A 6,922-nucleotide genomic window follows, 5' to 3' on the forward strand; every position below is an offset into this window, starting at 1 on the left:
CACATCACTATTTCTGAGCACATTTTAAAACATAAACAAATATATAGGCCTTTAGTTTGGTATTTTATACTTATGTTAACTACAACCACCATGTGCACATATTGTGTTGATTTCAAGTATGTAAGCAGCTGTAGTTTTATTATTTCAACACTTTACACCTTAATTCTATAAATTACCAATTTATATTTTATAAAATGTTTTAAACTGCCGACTGATTGTTCAAGTCCCTTTCATACACATTATCACTTTCTGATGCGCACCCTAGATTAATATTCACAGCACCATTTTCTATTATTTTCATAAAGCCATATATCCAGCATTGCTTTCATTTATAGGTTACAGATATTTCAAAGCTAAGTAATACTTCGTGTATAACAAAATCAGTGGCCATAAATAGTTCTTTTTTTTTTTTCGTTTTTCAGAGTAACTAATACCTTATAATTATTGTACTTTCCCAGTTAGCATACGTCATACAGAAATTCAGTTCCAACTGTTTGCTTAAAAGTAGCCTTGCAATTTGCAAATTAAGGTATTGTCAAGCAATTTTCAGATCAGTACAAGGCGGTAAATGAAATAAATACAGTACTGTACAATTGTATTTCAGTGAGATGAATGATGACGTTCATTAAACTTAATAATGTAACAAGTAAGCTAAAGAAAAAATAGTTGTTAGATCTTGATCCCTTACTGTCTGTTAGTAAACCAAAATAATATTGGGTCATTCCATGCCAACTCAACACATTTTCTGAAAATTATGGCTGGGTACCCCCTCAGATTTTCTTGAAACTTTCATATAATATGCAACTATATGTCTCACGAACACACCAAAAATTTCAGTTGCCAACTCCAAGTCGTTAAAAAGGTATGGCCATTTGAAAATGTGTCGTCTGTAGAATTTTTGGTCTTAATAAATTACCTTTTTGTAAAGTTACATTTTTAATTAGCCATATTTTAAAAAACTATTAAAGCTAATAAGCTGAATATATGATCTGATAAACTCTAACATAATTTTGATCATAGATTAAAAATATACTTTATACATAATTCATGAACATCCAAGAAGCGCACCAGCAGCAGTCTAATGATACTTCAATAAATAATGTACCTCCTGCATTTGATTCATTCTTTTGGTTTACTGTATTATCTTAAAAACTAAACATTGTATAATTTTGGAGAAGCAGCTACTGTACAGGTGTTTCAGTATACATGCGCGCGGGGGGGGGGGGGGGAGAGAGAGACGTGACACATTCATTACTTGATAATTATCAAATTTGTGCACATTTTGAGCACTTTGTCTTTTAAAACTATTCATTTTGTTACTTTGAATGTTGCAGATAATGGATTCAGGATCAAAAGTTTTGCTAGGATAACAAGTTGTGATGTTCTAGTGGTTTTCAGTATAAAACTCCATGTCCATTTAAATATCGCGATTGTAGCAATATGTGCACACTATTTATGCACTTGAGCCATTTTTTACCACGTTATATCTCTTAAACTATTCATTTTGTTACTTTGAATGTTGCAGAAATGGATTCAGGGCCAAAAATTGTCTAAAATTGAATGTATTGAAAGCACTAGGAGATAAAATACTGAAATTATGATCTTCCGAAAATTGATGATAGCACGTTTTACATACATTGAATGTGCTATAAATATACACAAAATGCCCTAATTTAATAGTCATATTTGGACATGAAGGAATAAAGACACCAAACTGGTATTTGGAACATAGCTGAATCATGCATTGATGAACTTATATGATGAGTTTCAAGTTTGAGAATTATTGCCCACAAGGTCAAAGTTCAAAACGAAAAAGTAATGATTTTTTGTATTTTGTGTCCCGAGTGACTTTTTGACGCGCAGTGTACCCCTAGGATGAATTTTTAAAATGATGTACTTTTTTGTATGGATACATTTAGTACCATATATTAATAATGTATAGGAAAAAATCAATTTAAAAATGTATTTTCATATTTAAATATGGGGTAAAAATTGCCGAAGCTGTTTGCGACAAAATAAATTTGGGTCTCTAGGGACCAAAATCTCGAAAATTAACTGAGATACAGCTATTTTTTTTTCATATTTTTAATCTATGACCAAAATTATGTCAGTGTATCAATATTCAGCTTATTAGCTTTAATAGTTTTTAAAATATGGCTAATTAAAAATGCAACTTTACAAAAAGGTAATTTATTAAGACCAAAAATTCTACAGACGACACATTTTCAAATGGCCATAACTTTTAAACGACTTGGAGTTGGCAACTGAAATTTTTGCTGTGTTCGTGAGACATATAGTTGCATATTATATTTGAGTTTCAAGGAAATCTGAGCGGGTACCCAGCCATCCCATTTGTTGAGTTGGCATGGAATGACCCTATTTGTAATGTTATCTTCTGTAGGCTTAACTTTTTTGGTTTGCTTGCTACAATACTGTACAGTATCAATGATACTGCACTTGAATCGTTTCTTCATCTGTATACTTTCTGTATACATAATTTTCTGGTTTCAGTCTTGAACTCATTTTTCATCATTTTTCAAGACGAAACGGGTATGTTACTATTTTATTCATACAACACCAAGTAAACGTTAGGATATCCAAAAATACTCAAGACTTTTTTGGTTTGTTTGTAATTTCAATGATAATTATTAGTACTGTAGATACTGTATTATGTAAATGTTTTCTTTCTTTTATACTGTGTCATCATTTGTATTATGGGATGGCCTATATCGATAGATAAAAAAAGACGTGACGAGTTATTAACTGGTTCGTGACAAAATTGTGCAGCCGGGGGTTATTAATGTAAAAATAATTAAATCATAGATTTTCATTTTTAAACATAAACAAATTATTTTTACTAAACAATCTTTTAGTTCAAACAATCATTTGATCTTGATTTGTCGTAAATGTAAATATGCAATAAATTATCAAATCGTTTGATGTTTTGGGTTTTGTATCTCATCAGTTATATAAATGTTAATTAATAATAATTTGCCTTTTCGCCCTAAAATGAATTGAATCTTGATTACAATACTCGGTTCTATAAAACTACATGTTTGTGGACATTACTATGGATGTATGTATGTAAATTAATAAAAACTCGCTATGTATTGACAAGGATAAATATAAACACATTTAATCAAATGTTAATGTTCACACTGCGTAAATTATACCGTTACTTAATATTCAACATCAAAGGCTACAGGTGCTGTTAATAGCGTAAAAAGCATCGTTTAAATTCTAATTTATGATTTTAGATGTCGAAGGAAAAATCCACCTGTACGGCTTGGTACTGTAGTACATAGGGGAAATAATAATATGCCATAACATAATGAACACACACTTAACTTGCAGTATAAAATGTGCTAACAGTGATTATAAAATCAACGACATACAGTACCGTCTGTTATACTGTAGTTGATACTCAAGTTTATCATAGCAAAACAAATATTATAATAGCCAATCTTGCAAATGAAAAATTGAATATGAAATGTCTGTAATAAAAACATTAAAATATACAATTCCAACACGGTTTTCATAAAAATTTATTTTACAATAATTAATATATAGTCGATATTATCCCCTGTGTGTCGTGGTTTGATCATTAGCTGACACTAATATTAGGTCGTCTGTTTTCATGTGTTTTTTTAAGGAAAATCGTTTTATGCAAGAAACTTTATATCAGAGGGGTGCTAAATAAAACTATGATCAATGGTAGACCTTAATTTAAGCATATAGGCCTAACATATTACCGTACCATTACAGTAGGATGAGGCCTACATTCGTATATACATGAGTAGCTGCCTTATTGTTTACTTTACTTTAGTCCTAACTCAAGTTGTTAAAAGACCACGGGTGGAAAAAATATATGTAGGTCCCTACTGAATGTGTCGTAAGATGTACTATATAAAGGCCTACATTAATGTGCTATCCATTCATGGTTAAAAGAATCGGCCGCTGTGGTACTGTACCGGTATTATCATTCAATTAAAAAACAAAACGTTCCGTGAAAAAAACAGGTTGAGATTAACACGAACACACAATATTATTATATTATTTATTATTATCATTATTATTATTATCTATTATTATTATTACATATATATATATATATATATATATATATCATCTTTATCGTTTCAAATTAATTAATTAAATTTCAGTATATATCACCGGGCGGTTTAGAATTAATGTTCATTGCCTGATGTGTATATATATATATATATTTGTTTATATATATAAAAGTATCTCTTCTGAGATCCCGCCTCATGAATAAAAATACTGTAAGATGAGGACGTATCAATTTGATCTCTGGTGCGCGTGCGTACAACTGAGGACCAGTGCTGTTCCGCCGTACCACGCCGAGAATGTTAAAGAGTCGCTATCCAATCGAGTTCGAACAATATATATATATATAGTATATATATAATATATATATATATATATATTACTTTCTTTTATTCCTGTCCACCCAGGCAGTACTTGCCAACTCATATGCTATGACTTTATCCAAATTCCCTCACTTGCACTGATGAAGGGCTAGTGTTACCCGAAAGCTCTGCTAACTTTTCTGCCTGTTTACTTTTGATTTAGCTTTTCGCTTTTTATTTTTGTATCTCCATTGAGATCCAGCCACTGATACCCACAGCATTGTCATTTTTTCAGTAATTTGCCTTTGGATTTATATATATTACTCTTATACATGCATCTGTGGCGCACTCCGTCGTGATTTTAGTGGAGTGACTTCCGCATTATGATATAAGTACCAACTCGGTCTCAATTAAAAACATCTTATTTCAATAGGTTAGCAGTGGAAATATTACAGTTGCATAATCCCTGTACTAAATACCGTAAGTCTTCAATTCAGATATCTATAAACTTCGTTTTATACAGATATAATAGTCAATTTAAAATAAATATTCATAGATATCAATAAATATGACTCAGTACAGAAAAGTGGTGTTAAAGAAATAATATTGTGATGATGTGTCAATGTTGAGAGAGAAATATATAAGTCTATTCTATTTAATATCAGATAGGCCTACACATATATACCATGTGATCTTTGTTTACGTTACTCGTAGGCAGCTCATGATTTTTTATCTTTTAAACTAAAAAGCACTGTAGGCCTATACAATAATAACATAAAAGAGAAACTTGATCATGGCCTTGTGTTTCGAGTTCAACGCTAACCGTGCTTAACGAACCAACCACTATTGCCTCGTTAAGACCTCAAATTTAACCAAATACACATTATCTTGTTACGTACACATAACGAAATTCGTTCCTTCATATAATAAAGATCAAGATTCGCTACAAAACTGGTGTTTAGCTTATCTAGTAAACGTGTACGAAGCAAAATCTATGTAAAAAACGCATCGATTGGGCGTCCGTTAGCGGCCATCTTGGATTTCGTTTAACATAATCTTGCAAACTCGAAAATCATGCACAGAATTACAACCAAATATTCAAAAACTACGTACAGTATTTCTAAACCCGTACGAATTTAAAGACTAGAATAATTAAGGAGAGTTACAAACCTATTTTCTGTACACATATGTGAGTGGTACAGGAGAAATCATCAGAAAATACAGTGAATTTCTTAACGAACGCAATCAATTCGTCTCGTTATGTCAACACGACAGTAGATGGCCGCTTCAAGCATATCAATAGAATTACGGACTATGTATTGTGCTTAGGTCGTTCATTGGTGCTCAACTGCATCACGTGACTCAGCAGCATTCCATCGACGCTACAATTATTGTTAGTAGCTGAAATACATACAAATTGTACATTTTAAAAGTTGATATCGATTTCGTATAGCTAACCGCGCACGGTTTTTCGTTAAGAAAATAAAACTCCTAACGAAATGTTAATTTCAGCCTGGAAGGTTATATGATAACATTTATTAAAATACTAAGCGTTTAAGAGATTAATTAGTACCGGTAAATGCTATCGTGTTAAATAATGTTCCTTCTCTGAAATTGGTAAAATACTTTTACAGTAATAAAAAGTTAAAATGAATAATTATTTATTATCAATTAATGTATTATTTTAAAACACAGATTCAATGCAATTTAGGCCCAGTTCTATTGAGAAAAAAAAGCAATTCTTCTATGTGTTTATAGACAATTGTTGAATGAATGTCTTGATTCTTGAACATTTTGTGTGACATAACATAGAGATACAATATCTCTATGGGCATAATAAGGAGCACAAAGTGTAAGTATATAAATGAAAATTCATAAATGAAAATTATTATCATTATTATGGGCCGTAGTTAAAAGTAAAACGTGTCTCTACTAAAGACCCTAAAACAAAGACCCAAAACAAATACATTAATCTTAAGTTAATTAATTTTTTTCTACTAAAAATATACATGACTAAAGTATTAATACACAGAAACGCTTCCAACAAATAGGCTTCTTAATATATAAATAGTAAATGGTAGCCTATAGGCTAAATGATAAATGAATCATTTCATTTTTTTTTAAAAAGCGTAATGCTACCGTACTTATAAAATGCGTTTTTTTTATATCGTCCGATTTTAAAATATTATTAAGATTTTATGCTCTTTTGGGCCTACCAATGCATTTAAAATAAATCAAATGGTTAATGGTATATGGTCTATTTTAAACTTTAATCATTTGACTTTAATCATTAAACTCTCATGTGACTGTGTGTCTTATCGAATGATACTGCCGATAGCATTGGACCTTTTGATAGGGATTGATGTTCATGTCATATTTCCCCTTCAGACTGTGGTATTACATTTCAATTAGAACCATACAATGTCAGAATAAAAAGGAATACCAGGAGAGATTTTTTTTTATAATATTTAAACATATTTACTGGTTATACACAAAATAAACGCAAACATTCTTTGTTTTCTCCAAACATCATTATTGATTATTTGCAACGT

At 30.8% G+C, this 6,922-nt stretch overlaps 1 protein-coding gene across 1 annotated transcript in view; it reads right to left on the minus strand.

Moving 5' to 3' along the window:
• The window catches only part of LOC140063616 (polycomb complex protein BMI-1-A-like), a 51,986-nt gene extending 46,353 nt beyond the window's left edge, over positions 1-5,633 (minus strand). Inside the window, exon 1 of the mRNA XM_072110036.1 lies at positions 5,541-5,633. The gene's annotated coding sequence lies outside the window, so the exon portion shown is untranslated. The remainder of the gene's footprint in view (positions 1-5,540) is intronic.
• Between the last annotated feature and the right edge of the window lie 1,289 nt (positions 5,634-6,922).

This window comes from Antedon mediterranea, chromosome 1, assembly GCF_964355755.1.
Source record: "Antedon mediterranea chromosome 1, ecAntMedi1.1, whole genome shotgun sequence".
Classification (NCBI taxonomy): domain Eukaryota; kingdom Metazoa; phylum Echinodermata; class Crinoidea; order Comatulida; family Antedonidae; genus Antedon; species Antedon mediterranea.